Source organism: Macrotis lagotis, chromosome 1, assembly GCF_037893015.1.
Source record: "Macrotis lagotis isolate mMagLag1 chromosome 1, bilby.v1.9.chrom.fasta, whole genome shotgun sequence".
NCBI lineage: Eukaryota > Metazoa > Chordata > Mammalia > Peramelemorphia > Peramelidae > Macrotis > Macrotis lagotis.
The window spans coordinates 703,839,357-703,856,877 of record NC_133658.1 but is presented as its reverse complement, the minus strand read 5'-3'; the positions used below and the strand labels follow the sequence as shown (position 1 = coordinate 703,856,877).

The following is a 17,521-nucleotide window of genomic DNA, read 5'->3' as shown; positions in this document are numbered from 1 at the left end:
TGTCAACCTCCCTATTTTCAGATTCAATTTCTTTACTAAATCCCCTGATTAACCCATATTTATAGTACATTTTTGTCCAGGGATAAGCAATAGAAACTGGGCATTCCCATCAAAGGGAGTTATTTTTTTTTTTTTGGCAAAAAGAACAAACACCAAGTAAATACTGTCACTGCATTTCAACTATAAATCAGAGGTGTGAAACACAAGGCCCCTGGGCCACATGTGGCCAACAGCATAGCCTAGTGAGACTGAACCAGATAATAATAAAATTAGGAAAAATTTTAAAAAATACAGTAAAACATAAGTAACATTGAAACCTAAGTCAATATGTTCAGGTAGATTTATGTGTGGATCAGTGGCCTCTGTTTCTATTTGAGTTTGCTATTGTTGCTCCAAATATTCCTCTTCTCTTTTTTTTAAACACAGTCTTTTCTGCCTAAATGTTTTGCTGATCTAAGGAATAGGAAAGTCATAGCTTTATCTACTTGTCTTCTACACAAGAAAACAGATTTAGTCTCAAATTTTCTTCTATTATCTTCCCTAATTAAGGAAAATTTCATGTAAGAAAAATAAAATTCAATTTTCCAAATGAGAAAATTTAAACATAAGGTTTCTAATAGTTACTTTAGAGATTGCTAATAAATATATAATCACCTTGAGATTTTTGTTTTATTATCTGGACTGATATAAGAAATTCCCATTTTAGAAATTGCCTCTGCCTACAGATAAACCACTGCTTGGTGACTTAGTTAAAGAAAACCACCTTGGGGCATGGGAAGGGTAAATAGCTTGCTCAGTCACAAAGTGAGGTCTTCCTGAATCTATTGCTGTCTCTCCTAACCATGTTATGTTGCCTTTCAGTCATGGAATAATAACAATAAAAACATTTTCAGAGCTATTAACATTCACAAAACACAGCATCTCATTTTATAAAATATTCACACATTACCAACAGGGTCAAACTCCCATAGACTTGGCTGAATAAAGGAAAGTTCTTTCCATTCATTTATTTTGTGTTCCACTAGACTCTCAGTTGGGGCGGGTGGCTAAACATTGTCAAAAGTCCAGTGAATTTTTGGTATATATTTTTAAATTTGGCATAAGCTTCTGTATGTTTCTGAATGTTAAGTATACAGACAGACATATGGTAGACTTTGTACTAATATTTATACTGAGTGTTAAAACTATTTTAGCACTTGATATAATTATAAACTCTTCCAAAGAGGCAACATTAAATGGCAGTTCAGAATAACTGCATGTAGCTTAACCTTTTCTAATGTAATTTCATATACTGAAATAATTCTAGTTGTCATAAGTATAGTTTCTCAGAGCCAGAGACTTCTCCTTTGTTAAATAAAGGACTTGAGTTTTGAGACTTCTAAAGTCCTTCTAGTTTTAATTCTAGAACATTCTCATCATTAGGTTTGTGATCATTTGGTGTTCCAGTGAAAGTTGAAGGTTATAACCTATATGGGCCCAATCACTCTGTAAGACTCTTATCCATGCACCCTCATAAATTTATCATATAGGATCTAGGGGATTGAGAGAAATGCAACATTCTTGCTTTCTCTTGAGATTTCAGTAAGGGCACATAAACACCATTTCATAAAAAATAATTTAAAATTTTGTTAATGTGAGATTCATTCCCTTTCCCTCAGCTTGAAGCATTCAATATCTGCATTATAAATAAAATGAGTACTTTAAATTTAATTTGAAATATGCTCTATGCTTATAAATAAGAATTACATTAGAGTTAATAGTGTACTGGAAAGATATAGAGCACATATTATTTAAAAATCTCAAGAAAAATGTCAAATACTACTTTTTTTTTTTTTTTAGATTTTTTCAAGGCAATGGGGTTAAGTGGCTTGCCCAAGGCCACACGTCTAGGTAATTATTAAGCGTCTGAGGTCAAATTTGAACCCAGGTACTCCTGACTCCAAGGCTGGTGCTCTATTCACTGAGCCACCTAGCCACCCCCAAAATACTACTTCTTAAGGTAAGTTTGTTCTTCAGAAATTTTTCAGTGAAAGTCTGATTCTTTATGACTCCATTTGAGATTTTCTTTTTTTGTTTTGCAAGGCAATGGGGTTAACTGACTTGCCCAAGGTTACACAGCTAGGTAATCATTACATGTCTGAGCTGGATTGGAACTTGGGTCTTCCTGACACCAGGGCTGGTGCTCTATCCTCTGTATCACCTAGCTGCTCCTGTTTGAGATTTTCTTGGTAAAGATACTGATGTGGTTTGCCATTTCCTTCTCTAGCTCATTTTACAGATAAATAAACAGAGGCAATCAGAGCTAAGTGACTTGCCCAGGGTCACCCACTGAACTCATGAAGATGAGTCTTTGTTTTTCTAGACCTGACAGTATCCACTGTATCACACAGCTATCCTTCTTATTGTGAATACTCTTTCTCATAAATCTTCAAAGAAAGCCATATAAAGCAAATTAAAGTATAAAAAATGGATACTATTAGTTTTTAAAATCAGCATTAGCCAAATATTATGAAGTATCATTTGTTAGTTTTAATTGATTATCTTTAGCTTCATGATGACTAAACTTTAGTAAAATGTATATATTTATTATACATTGAATTATGCTAAAATTTAAAAAGTGATTATTATTCATTATTATTTAAAAAGTCACAACTAGAAATGTTTAAGAGAATCTTTTTCTATCAATTTTAAAAAAGATCTGAGTTTATTTTTATTTTTCTGTAATATATCTGAAACATTTCAATTTCAGTATATTTGTTATTCATTAAAATTCCATAAAGATGTATGATATATTAAATGTTACTTTGCATATTTTTTTAAAGATCTAAATATTTTATTTATTTTTCCAACTTCATACAATAGTAATATTTACCATTTTTTGCAAGGTTTTGATTTTTACATTTTTCTCCTTCCTTCTCCCCCCCCCCTTCCTTACAGAAAGAAATCTAATATAGGTTCTACTTTTATATCCATGCTTAAACATAGATCCATATTGATCATGTTGTGAAAGAAGAATTAAATCCAAAGGAATAAAAAAATTGAAGAGAAAAAAATACATGACAACTTTTAAAATTGAAGATAGTAAGCTTTGATCTTTATACTATACAGTTTCTTCTCTGGATATCTTTTAAAATTGTCTTTGATTATAATGTTACTGCATATATTTTTAGGGTATAATATGTTTTATATAACTTTAATTATATAACTTTAACATTCTGCTTTAAACATTTAACATACTGTAACTAAGCCTATTTTAAGGGTCCAATGAAATTTTGGAATTGAATTTATAAAAGCAATAATAATAATAATAATAATAATAATAATAATAAATGTTTGTCCTTTATTTTCAAAGAATACCACAACATCAAGGAGGTGATGCCATGACAAATTTATGGATTGAATTTGAGGGGGGTGCTGCACTAAGTCACCAGTCTCACTTTCTCCTCTAGAATCATCTGAGTCCAGTGGTCAGTTATGAGTCAGGACAACTAGAGATAGCCCTGGATATCAGGTAATCAGGTTAAGTGACTTATCCAAGGTCATACAGCTATTAAAAGTTAAGTGTCTGAGGTAGGATTCAAACTCTCATCCCCTGAATCCAGGGAGACTCTAGTGCTCTGTCCACTATACCACCCACCTGCCCCTAAATGCAACAATAATAGTAGTGACCATGTGTGATAGACAAAATAACTAGATTTTTTATAGCTTGTTAGTATTATGGTAACTTATATTTCTGTTCATGCTATATTTTATCCCTAACACATCTCATAAATGTATTATACTCATTTTAATTTGATTATTCAATTATAGATACTATTCAAAAGTTTATCTCTTATTTTCCTGGTGGACATGTTTTATGTTTTATATTGACTAAACTTTTATAAAATGTACATATTTATTATTAGAACATTGAAAGGGATAATTGTGATTCTGATTATTTTTGCATTATTTCCTTTTTATTAAATATACTATAGGATGTCCCAAAAGCAGTTTTGAGCTATTAAAGATGAACTTGGAATAGAATATGGTATCCAATAACTCAGTGCAGTTTTAAGCTTTAGGTTGTTAAAGTTTATGAGAATAAATTAAAGCTTAGAATAGAATATATAGGGTATTCCTTAAGTCTTAGTGAAGGGTAAAGCTTTGCACTGAGGCTTTTGACACACTTCCTTTATCCTTATTATTATAACTTTATCTTAGGGGCCTATAGTATGGGACCTTCTGAGGTAAAATTTATAGTGAAGTTTCTTTGATATTTCTGGACCTAAACCATCTTAAAAACATCTAAGATAGACCAGAATTTGAATAAATACTCTTTTAGAGAAAATGTTATGAGAATTTTTAGTGTGATTGCTTCTCTTTTCCACACTAGCTATGATTAAATGACAGCGTTTGCTCCCAGTACTTCCTTTTTGCTTAAAGATAATAATTTTACATGGTTACCTATGAGGAAAGTATTTTATAAATAGGAAAGTTCTATATAAATATGAGTTATTATAATCATCACCATCATCTTTATGTTTAGTATGAAAGAAAGAAGAGAATGGGAAAAGTCAGAAGACCTCGGTTTGAATCCTAGTTCTGCTAGCTGAGTGATATTGACCAAGTCGCTTTATTTCCCTGGGTCTCAGTTTATAAAACTTTATTTTATTTATTAAAACTTATTTAATGTATTAAAATTTTATTTTGTTTATTCATCTATAAAATGAGATGGCTAGACCAGATTATCTCTAAGGTCTCCATGGGCTCTAGCTTTCTGTGATTCTGAGGGAAAGATCTAGCATTAAGAGGAATTGAGAAAGTTTTCTTCTAGAATTTTAGTTAGGATTTCAAGGAATTCAGGGAAGTGAGGAGGTAGAAATGTTAGGATGTCAGAACTCCAGACAGGATGGACTGTTAGTGAAAACGCACAGAATTAGAAGTATAATGTGCAAGGAACAGAATGAAGGTTAAAAAGGTAGTGCCACTGAATAGCAGATTATAGCCAGTACTGATCAGTAACTGATGATCAAAAGCAGGGATGGGATCACAAAAGTATTATGAATTCTGGTTATGATAACCTCTCTACTTGCCCTACCCCAACATAAATAGAAAAGAAGAGGGTGACAGGAAAGGAGAAACATTTTAAAAAGAAGTGAGACTTTAGTAGGTATGTATAATAATGCAATATTTGTGATACAGTCACAAGATTCCACAAGTTTAAGCTATATAGCTCTATTATAACTATTTAGGAGTTCTCTTCTATGATATGGATTGCAAGCTATCCATGTTTGCTCGTCCTGTGCCTATACCTTCAATTTATAGATTTTGTCTGCCTGAGCTATTAATTAAAAGGCCTTTAACAATGGACTATATATATATATATATATATATAATGTTTTGCTTCCATAATATTTCTGATCATTGGATTTTTTTGCAAGTCAATGGTCTTGTCCAAAGTCACACAGCTAGGTAAATTATTAAGTGTCTTAGGCCACATTTGAATATCCTGACTCCAGGGCCAGTGTTCTATTCACTGTGCCAACTAGCTGCCCATGATCATTGAATGTAATGAAATGATCAGAACTGACTGACTGTCTCATATATTACATATTCAAAGACTATCTGGAAGGTTTTCTATGTCACACAAAATAACTTCTGACCTATCAAACCTTGAACAGAATATAAAGAATAAAAGGGATCATTTATGAAAAAAATACTCTGTCAATTATTTGCAATGTGTAACTAAGAGAAAGAAATAACCTAAATGGAGTAAATATTCTAGAAAATTGATTAATTCCATGAAAAACTCTCTGATGACATGTTAAATGGCATTAGAAGATCTTCTAGGTAAATACTGATGGTCACTTAAGTGCGCTACTTGATAAATTAAGATTAATCAAAATATAAATTAACATTCTACATGATGTTGAATCTGCTTTAAAGCATATTTTTTAAATAGCAAACTCACTGACTAGCTCTTAATCTCTGTCTTAGAGTGCAAATTGTAGAGTATTTTCTAATTAATTCTCCTACGGAATTTGGATGTGTTAGAGTATTATAATAACAATAATAATAATAATAATGATGATAATAATAGTAATAACATTTATAATAATAAAAACATAAAATAAACTTGTCTCTGCACTAAGTCAGGATTCTCACTAAATTTTAGCATCCTCTATTAATTTAGGTCAATCGGATTATTTATGTAGCATAATCCCTATAGTTGAGTAAACAAGAAAAGACAATCTACACATAGCTATAATGTTGCCTTGTACCTTGGAAAACATATTTAACATATAATAGTTTTCTTCTATGTCTTTAAGATAGATGAGCAGTTATTATAATCTTAAAATTCAAATATGCGGGTAAACTCAGGGCTTTGACACTTATTTTTCTCTTCTATCTTATTTATGTTAGAACTTCTGAGTAATTTTGAATGATTTTAATATATGAATTGGAAACACCTTCTTGAAAAGTGTTTTTTATAAATCAAATGCTTTTTCATTATTAATAACTGTGGGATCCTATAGTCGTCACATCTTTCAATAAATTGTGAAATGGTAAAGATGTGGTTTACTTTTGAATATTACATCTAGAATTCTACTTTTTCCCCTATTAATTAATATGGGCATCCAGTATGCCCCTCAATACATGTATAGATGACTCTATGAAAGATCTTGTATAAATAGCAGTATCATAAGGTAAACTGATAGATACTATTTTTTCTTACTTGCTTTTTTAAATAAAATAAGGTCCGAGGTTTCTTATAAATCCCCTGATGCCCTCACAATTATATGATCTATATCTCAAATCTCCTCCCTATTCTGCTTTTTAAAAAACCTAATCTTTATTCTTTTTTAGTTCCATTTATACTTCTCCTTATAAAGCATATCTGGAAAGAAGATATTTATTCCAAGCATGGAAAATTGTTTTATTACCCTCAATGGAGAAAAAAAAAGTTTTTTAAAACAATTTTTGTGAATCAATTTTATTTTCTTTGTTCTGTCATTTTTTCCCCTTTAAATGCCCTTGGAATGACCTTTGCTTAGTTGAATGTCTTGTCAATCAGTTCTTTAAACTGATTTTTCACTCCAATGCTTCTCTTTGCCTTATAAGACAGTATTCTTCATTTTCATCCATCATCTTTCTTCATCAGATTTTAAAAATGATTTTATAAATATTATAGCCTTAGTTGCATTGACAGCTATTCCTTTCTAGTTGGTAAGTCATGTATTTTCTCACTTAGTCACCAAACTTCTTTGGTCTCCTTGTGGCAAACAGTATCATTGGCTACTTTTCTGTGTAAAGTTAGCACAACCAGTACTGATATTTTATTTTTGCTGTTCCTTCCCTAATTCTGAGTGTCAGTTACTTATCAGTACTTTCATGTTGTACTTTCCTGTGACATAAGCCTTCTTAGAAGCTTTTGGACTGTTTCTTGCACAAGACAATCCACTTCCTATCACAGACTGTCCCTCATGTCTAGAATTCTTATGTTTTTGGCATTTTTTTCCTTGCTTCCTAGATTCTTTGAAATTTCAGCTAAAATTCTATGTTTCAAGACTTTCTCAACTCCCCTGGAATTGAGAGCTTTCTCTTAGTGATTATCTCCTTTACATAGTTGGCATATTATTTCCTCTATTATGTGACTTCCTTAAGAGTGGGTAAAATTGGAGGTTTTTAAAAAAATTTTCTCCTCATATTTATCCAAATATGATATGTGTTTAATAAAATACTTCTTGATTTGTTTAAAGGTGTTTCTATTGTATGTAATATGTTTTCCCCCTATAATTATGCTTTCTTGTTTTTCAATAATTTTGATTTTAGTACTGATGAATATATGTTCTGATTATTCATAGACAGCTGATCCAGGGAAAATGATCAGAAAATTTTTTATCTGTTAAAATATAATCAATTGTATTTTGTAAATTTTATTTGGTATTTAGCATGTTTAGTTCTCGCTAGTTTTCCCCTCAAAGAAACAGTTCATTCTGTAAAGGTCTTAGCCCTGTCTATTGTCTTTCTCATTACTTTCTCCTGACTGTCCTTTCCATTATTTTGACTTTTTTACTCTTTTGCATTAAAGTCTTCAGGTGTCATAATGCAGGTTGATTTAATTTGGAGGACCTTATCAAGTTTTTGTAGAATGTATCTATCTCTCATATCACTCAGGAAAGTAACCAATGCTAGTTTATACACTAGTAATTTGTTATGGTAGACTATTTGCAAATTATTATCATTAATGTTACAAGAAATGATGACTAAATGTTCTGTGAAATGTTCCTTGTTGTCTTTAGGGATATGATAAAATTCTACCAAACATTTTCTTTTTTTTTTTTTTTTTTTTTTTTAGTTTTGATTCTCCAAAGAGTAGGTATATGAGCTAATTTTCCTTTTGCTTTTTAAGGTAATTTTATTTTATTTTAATTTTTTAATCAATAAGCATTTATTTTCTCTCCCTGTCACTTCCTCCCTATAGTTAAAAAAAGAAAAACAAAAAACCTTATAACAAATATGTGTTATCAAGCAAAACCATTTCCGTATTGGTAATTTCTATAAATATATGCATCATTTTCTCTCATCTGTTTTTCAGGAAGTTGTTTGATCATTATTGATCCTCATTAATATTATTGATTAGAGTTTTTAAGTAATTTAAATTAAAAGTTTTTACAATATTGCTAATGTATAAATTTTTCTCTTGACTCTGCAACTTCCTCTTTTTTTTCCTGGTTTTCTTTTTAGCAAAAATTTAAGATAAATGTTTCAGATTTTCCAGCAATTTTGCTACTTATGATCATTAGACCTTAGGGTCAGTTAACCACTAATTCCCTCAATTGCTAATACTTATCAGAGGAGAGGAAAGATATAGATAATTGAAATGTAGTATGGGAAGAATGTTTGCTGCAGAATAATTTTCAATTATCATTCCAAAAATGGGTTTTAGGAATTAATCCAGCATTATATATTTGTGGAGAGAAGGAAAAGTATAATAAACTACAGGATATTTGTACCTATATATTTGGACAACATAGCAGTATTAATAACAACTTCAAATTCTACTACCTCTATTTTCAGTAGAGCTTTTCAAAATATCTTCATCTATATGATCTCCTCTGAAAATGCTATGTTAAATAAATTAATAGGGTAAAATTGATTACTTTAAAAAATTTTTGGGACAGGGGATTGGGGATGGATGGGTGAATGGATGGGAGATTTGGGGAAAGGAGTCCAAGATATTAAGATAAGTCAGGGCCAAAGTTAAGAAAGAAATGAAGGTCTCTTGCTTTCTTTTTATTGTACTTCTCAAAATACTTCTCTGAATGACTTTTTGATATCTCATAACATTATAGTAGAGACAAAATACTCCCCAAATATTTTGTGATTTTTCATGTAGACACAGAAAGGTCAGGGAATAGTAAGGGAGCTTCTGATTGGTGCCAGTTTGTATTCATCATGTTGGGAATAATAAGGGATATACAAGATGGAATTTCTGAGGAAAGTCAATAAGGAAGTTGTCTTACAGAGATGACTATTGCACCCTCAAATTATCCAGTCCTTAAGGAAAAAACAATTAAAATTTTTTTTATTTTCTTTATTTAAATATAGCATATGATATAAAGCCATTGACCTTAGAATTAGATTATCCTAACATGGCAATCATCAGTATTAATTATATTCTTATTGAATTATCTTGTATTTAATTCTCTGTTGATATGTTGTATCTCTCAGTAGAAAGTAAGTTTTTTGAGGATAAGAACTGTTTTGGGTTTGGGTTTTTTTTTAGTTTTGCTTTAATGTTTCCCAATGACTAGGTCAATACTGAATCCAAATAGATACTTAACAAATGTTTATTGGATTTAATAGTACATATATATATATATATATATATATATATAATTAGGCATAGAATTAAGTGTAATGATGTAATTGCATAGAAATATAGAGTTCTACTTACTCAGGGGTATATTTGTGGCATTTCTACTGACCACATATCCGTAATTCAATGAATACAAAATTTCATCCCTCTAAAGATGTAGGTCAGAACCCTGCCATGCCTAACCATCCCTTGTCACACTTCTCCTAATCCTACATAAGTTCCCCATAAGCAGTCACTCATTATACTTGAGATCTTACTAGAATTCTTCTCAGAGATAGTTTGATGGTGCAGTGGATAGAGTTCTGGGTCTCAATTCAGGAAGAAGAATAAGAGAGGCTTCTTGTAGAAGGTAAGGCTTTAGCTGAGGCTTGAAGTAAGCCAAGGATGCCAGGAGGTAGATTTGAAGAAGGAGAGAATTCCAGACATTGGGGGGGAGCAGTTGGTGAAAATTCCCAGAGGCAAGAGATAGAATACCTTGTATGAGAAAAAGCAAGGAGGTCAATGTCACTGAATTGGAGAGTCTGTGGAGAGTATGTAAAGCATAAGAAGACTAGAAAGTAAACTTTGGACTTCTTCAAATAGTGGCATTTTGGTTACAATGGAGATTTCCTGAATATTGAGTTTGTTGTGAATTTGTACTGAATTGAGACGTATATAGATAGCGGGGAGCAAAATAAATTACCCAAAGATGTTATATAAGTTGATTTCATATAATTAACTAATTTGACATGTTTTGGGAAATTGTGAGAAATAATGATAGATGATTGATGAGTCTGGCCTAGGGTCTTCAGAAATGTAGTGTTTTATTTAGGGCAAGATGTTGGGCTGTTTATAGGGAGCAAGAAAGTCTTGCCAAAAGTGAGAGATTTAACCAACAAAGCTCTAGCTAGGAAACAAATCAAAAGATGTTCTTTAAGTGTATCCAATATGGAAAGAATTACTGATTACACATTGTTCTTTCTAACCACATTCCTACACATGTACAGCATCCTCAGGAGCAATAGAAATAGCAGTAGCATCTTTAAAAAGGAAAAATACAGAGTTATTTCAATTTTGAGAGAAATTTATGATTTTATCCAACTGTGGGATAATCCCATAGTTGAATATGATTCATTTCAACAAGTATTTACTAAACATCAATATGGGCAAAGCATCACTCAAAGTGTTAAACATACAGAGGAAAAATAGTCTCCAAAATCACTGGGGTTTATATTCTACTGACGTTGGGGTGGGGATAGGCTATTACATGTACATAGATAAAGTCAAGATAATCTTATGAAGAGAGTGTACTAAGAAAATGTGTGTCTGTGTGATTGAGGGGAAGCCATTAGAAAAGGATTCATATAGGAGATACCTTGAAGGAGCCTATGGAAGAGATTAGCAAAGGTCTAAAATGGGAGTTGGATTGTTCACTTTGGGCAATAGCTCATTGATTAATTCGACTAGACCCAAAGAGGAAGGAAAATAATATGAATAAAGTCTGGCAGATCTTATAATCCTTCCCTCCCTCCTCAGTATGATTTTTTTTCAAAATTTTTCATGTAGTTTCTCCATAGATGAGTTACACTATAATATCTATGCTAATGTTAATTCTACAAAATATTGAGTGACACTATGAACTCGGAGATAGAAAACCTGGCTTCAAATTCCCTGGAAAACATAAAAGAAAAACTAACTGCCCCCCAAAACCAAACCCCAAATAGTTCTTATCCTCAAAAAGTTTACCTTCTACTGGGAGATATAACATATCTGGGATTTAAAGTCAGGTTTTTTATCTTCGAGTTCACAGTGTCACTCTAATACCTTTCTGGTGTCACTCTAATACCTTTCTAGCTATGTGACCCTGGGCAAATCACTTTCTCTCTCTCTCTCTCTCAGACTAAATTTCCTCAGCCATAAAGTGTAGATAACAAACAGTTAGTTCATAATCCTCAGGATTGTTGTAAAGCTCCAGTGAAATAAAGTACATAAAGTGCTTTGGACACAGTAGTTAGAGAGCTGGGCCTGGAATTAGGACCTCAAACACTAAATGTATGACCTTGAACCCTTTGTCCTTCTTTGCCTCAGTTGTCTCATTTGTAAAGTGAGCTGGAGAAGAAAATGTCAACCACTCCTGAATCTTTGCTAAGGAAAAAAAACACAAGTGAACAACACAATATCTCTACAATGGCTAGTGAGAGATTCTCTTCACTGTAAATGCTACTCCAATATTTCCTTTATGTAAATACTATTCCAATATTTCTTCTATGTAAATGCTATTCCAATATTTCTTCTATGTAAATACTACTCCAGTATTTCTTTGTGTTGACTTTTAGGAAGTCTTTCCCCCCAAGTCATTAATGCTAATAAAGTTTATGAAACTGTAGAGCTTTTGAAGAAGGGCCAAGCACAGGGACTCTCTGACTGTATGATCAGAGGGCCAACCTAACCAAGCTCTGGATGTTAATAGAGTTCCTCATTAGATGTTGATTTATCTTGATCACAGCAACCCTTGAAACTAGCTCCTAAACGTGGAGGAGCAGCAATCTTCGCTTGGAGCACTGAGGTAAAATTGTTCAGCTTTTTTTTTTTTTTTTTCAGTGGTGCCTGACTCTTTGTGACCTCATCTGGGATTTTCTTGTTAAAGACCTGGAGTGGTTTGTCACTTACTTCTCCAGCTAATTTTATAGATGAAGAAACTGAGCCAAACAAGGTAACTCAGCTAGTAGTCTGAGGTTAGATTTGAAGTCTGGAAGTTGAGTCTATCCACTATGTTACTTATTTGCCTATTGAGGTAGAGATGATACACATTACAACTATACCATGTCTATTCATCCTGTGTGATTCTTTTATTCATTTTTGTTGCAAACTGTCTTTTAAAAATATTTTTAAAAGTTTTTATATCTTATTTTTATATTATATAGAGTTATAGATCACTTCCATTTCTTTATATGTTATTAGTAAAGCTAATAATACAAGGGTCTTATCTGAAAGTATATGCAACATGTAGCATGCCCCCACCCATTGCTTTATTAAAAAATTGATAGAAAACTTCTCCGACTTACTCCATTGGGGAAAAAAAGAAAAATAAATTTCTTTTAATAAATATGTATAGTCAAGCAAAACAAATTTCCTCAATGGTTGTAAAGAAACAATGTATTTTTTTCCCCTATGATATCTCACAAATACTTCCTAGATGGAGTCCTACTCAATATGCCTAGATTTTCTCTAGGCCTCTTGACCTTACACAGACCTCTTGCTCTTGCTAAATTATTGGTACATTTATTTTTTTCCTAGCACTATGTTTCTGATGCTATCCTTTATGTTATTTATTCTACATAATTCTTCATTAATATTTCTCAACTTACTCACACATACCATATACCCATGTTCATTTACTTTTGGGCATCCTCAACTTTAATTTTCAGAAGACTTAATTATAACACAATTCTTAGTCATGCAAAAGTCTCATAAAAGAATATTGTTAAATATTGTTAAAAATATTGGACTTAGAGAAACACTCAATTAATTTTTCAAGAAACCTCCACTTATTCTTGATATCTTCCTCGGGGATTAACTCCTGACCTTGCAAACAATAGGCATTTAATAACTGTTGAACTGAGCTAAGGAACAAAGAAATTTCTTGTCAAATTGGATGGAGCTTTGGTTACCAATTCCACTGAGCTTTGTTCTGTAGGAAACTGTTCACTTTTTATGTCAACTAAACTACTTCAACATCAACCATGGAATTTTAAGCATTATTATTTTGCCAAAAAGAATATTTTAAAAATGACTCCATCTAATCATTACTTCAATTTAACCTTAAATTAGAATATGATCCTAAACTAAGTTGGTTAGCAATTGGTCCCATGTCCTATGACTATAAAATGTTTAAAGACTACACTTCTTTCAAGGTAATATGATATAATTAGAAAGGGAACCTGGATTTGGAATCAGAAGACTTGGGTTCAAATCCTAAGTCTTCCACTTACTGTGTCATTTTGGACAAACCACCAAATTTAACTGAGTCTCAGTTTCCTCATTTGTAAAATTTAAATTAATTAAAATTAAATGAAAACTTAAATGGTTATTCTTGTGAATATATAGTTTTGTGGAACTCTGAGTATTTTCTTCATTTTTAAGTATCTAAGCAAAAGTTTTTGACAAAATTTAGTTTAATAGTACTATCAGGGGATAATTCTTAATCACAATTTACAAATAGAGAAACAAAGCACAAAAACCTGTGGCTAAAATGTGAAAGCTATATTTATAAAGTTTTCATTTATTCTTTTTCTGGTGATAACTTTTAAGTTTCATTTGTTTGTCACCACTAGTAATTGTTCTTAATTTGGAAATTGCATTTGCCATCATTTTATACAGCATGCACCATGGAGCCAGTTGCAGATGGGTACTGAATATTTTTGACAATGACAATGATGATGATGATGATGGTGAGAATGACTTGTTGAGGGTGACTTAGTGAGTACATCTTTGACCTAAAATTGCTCTAGGTTTATGGTATTTTAAATGTTCTTACTTAGTGTCAGAATAATTCAGATTATATTAATTTTTCTCTTCTTTAAAAATAACTAAAATGTTTCTAAAAGGTTCAAGGAAATGTGACAGTTTAGAGGACCCAGATTAGGAAAAATACTATCTTTTCTTAAACCACAGTTACCCTATAACTGTCATTCTAGTAGTCAATGATTGCATAAGACTCTGAGTAAACAAAACATCTTTGAAGAGAGTAGAAATCATGATGATAATTTTACTGTGTGCTTCTTATAAAGCTAGAGAATTTCTGTGAATTTATATAGTGGAAAGCTGTAGACAGCTGTAGCTTCAAATGCTGACTTTAGAATTTATTACTTGTGCTTTGTCACTTAATTTCTATATGCAGTCACCACAAAGTAGCTAAGTTACATACTTGTAATTTATTTTGGTGAAAAAAAGTTGTCCCTCTATGAGCTATTCATATCAACAAAATCACAGATCCTTCTTAATGTATGGTAATGTATGGTAAAATACATTATTTTTACATAATTAAAAAAATTATCCAGCATGTTCTGAGGAGGTAGTTCTTCCCTATGAGAAAAAAAAATTGTTTGCTCATATTGACCAATATGTACAAATTTTGTTCTTAGTTCTACTTTCTATTTAGAGTGTTACTTATTTGAGGTCAAATGCTTTCAAGGATACATCTATCTGCTTCAGCAAATGAAAAGCATTCTGTTACTCCATGGAACAAAATGCTATATTACTTTTTTAAAAAAATTTCAGGAAGCATTGGAATAAAATGAGTCCATTTCTTCTCACTCCAATACATCAAGGATCCATGATCTCAGAGTTTGGTGATTCAAACTGTAGAAGTGGATCTCAACCTCTCCATGCCTTAGCAGATAGTCTTCCTGAATTGTTATGGCATATACATATTCTATTAAGCAGCCTCTCTGCACTTAGCTAGGGTTATATACACCTATTGCCAAATATTCCAAGTTTTCCAGCACAGGAGGACTAGCCAGGGCTTGGGTTCCATTAGCATCACTTTTGTGAACCCCAGGTCACTTCCAAACTGTGCTAAAAAAATCAGAACCTAGGTTTAGGACATAGACTCTTTTTCTTTATGCTGGTTAACTGGCTATGACTCTAAGATTTTGCCAATTTTTGTCAGTCCACTTACTTGACCCCAGGACCAGTGCAAATCTGGAAATACTGGTCTAGCACACATGAAGACCTTCTAATGAATTGTATGCAGAGAACTGCAATAAACACATCTTAGATTGGATAAGGTTAGACCAAGTTTGAATGATTGGGTCAAAGGTATCATTGGATGCCATCCTGATTCAGGAGAAAATAGAAACAAGCATTGAAATAAAATTGATTTAAAGGCCTAGTAGACTCTTCTAAAAGATCTCACAAATCTCAAGAAAACATGAGAAAATTTGAAAAATCAATACCAACCACTTATAAATTCCTTTCTTAAATTCAACCAATATTTCTGGTAAAAAGAAAGAAATTCAAATATAGCTTTTTTGGGAAACTGGCTGTGGCTTTATAATAACTGAACTACTTAAAAGTTTCTGTTTTATTCATTTTAAGAAAACTTTTACTTTTTGAGATAGAATTTATTCTAAAGAGCCAACAAAACAATCATGGAAGGATTTGTTTTACCTCTACCTAAAATGTAGGGTTGGCCAGGGCAATTAAGTAATCAGGTTCCCTAATTAGTCAAGGGTAGTTTTAAATGAAGTGAGAATGACCCTAAGTTACTTAGTTACTAGGGATTTCACATACCTAATGGTTTCAATTCTAGCATTTTGGGGGGCTAGCATTAATATTTGGCACTAAAGATTGTACTCAAAATTTTCCAGACCAAGCCTTGGGAAGCCAGAGACTTTGACTTCACTCATGACAATCCCTTGAATGAGTCTCAGAGTTCCAAAAATGTCTTCTAATTTGAGAGACTCAATTATTCAGATTGCTAGTAGGGAAAGAACATCGCAGAACAGATTTGGAGATGGGATCATAAATCCTGGGTAACCTTGAGACAAACACAAACCCTCATGAACTGTGCCAGAATTCTGACACAATTTTGGAAATGAGCTTTAGGTTTCAATCATCTGACTGTGCTGACTCTGATGCCTGGATCACAGAAAGGAGTTTATTGAATTACTAATATCCCCTGGATATGAAGTTGAAGACTGACAGTTTTTTCCAGGATACCTTAAGTTTGTATACATTATAGGAGTGGTCCCTTAAAGAGGTAAAGGATCTTATAGGAAGGAAAAGAAGATACTATTATATTATTCAATATTTTTCCACCTTTTTTGTTAATTGCTAATGCAATCAAAAGTTTTGGCATGAAAGACTATTTTAGATCAATTAAATATGTACATAGTACGGTTAACAAGCTATAACATATTCTACTTAGAAATCTTATGGATATGGATTAGTATTGAAATTAGCTTTTCTGAAAGGTTTTCAGAGAAATTATGATCAAATTATGGCCTTGTAGAAATAAGAATATTATTTTGTTACTGTCTCACTCAACTTAAGTAATTCTCCCAAGTCACTCAAGGGCTAATTTAACAGCCTACATACTTTTTCAGAAGAAATTCACACCTCTCATTTTTTTCTAGTAAATATAATAATGTAGTTTTTAAATAAGTATTTTTTGGTTATTAGGTTTAATACTCAAGTATATGACATCAGATGTTTCAGAATTTGCTAATTAATCTCATATTATTAGTTTTACTCACTTGGTAATCACGAGATGAAAAAGGCAGACACTGTATACAAATAGAAGTTCGTGCAAGGTCAAGCTCTCAAAACCACATGCAAATCTCCTAAGCACATGGTTTAGAGCCCAAACAGCCCAACAGCAGGTTATATAGGCATGCAGATGATAGAAAAGAAAAGTGCCTACATAAGGAAAGTACAGGATGACCAGAGAGTGACATTTCTTCATGACAGCTATCTAATGCAAACCGTATACACATGACTTTTTGTTAAAGGTATGTGTTTGTGTATGTATGTGTGTGTTTGTGTGTGTTTGTGTGTGTATGTGTTTGTGTATGTGTATGTATGTGTGCATGTATCTGTGTGTGTGTGTGTGTGTGTGTCAATTGGGATCAGAGTACAGAAATGTGATTTGTTTTGGGGAATAATTAACTTAAATTT

The 17,521-nt window shown here is 32.1% G+C and overlaps 1 protein-coding gene and 1 long non-coding RNA gene across 3 annotated transcripts in view; one reads left to right on the top strand and one right to left on the bottom strand.

The window, feature by feature from the left end:
- Positions 1 to 17,521, bottom strand: part of KCNH7 (potassium voltage-gated channel subfamily H member 7) — a 625,928-nt gene that overhangs the window by 68,701 nt on the left and 539,706 nt on the right. The window lies entirely within an intron of this gene.
- The window catches only part of LOC141507830 (uncharacterized), a 355,670-nt gene continuing 355,365 nt past the window's right edge, over positions 17,217 to 17,521 (top strand). For both annotated transcript variants that reach the window (XR_012474279.1, XR_012474280.1), the window contains exon 1: positions 17,217 to 17,355. This is a non-coding gene — a long non-coding RNA (uncharacterized LOC141507830). The remainder of the gene's footprint in view (positions 17,356 to 17,521) is intronic.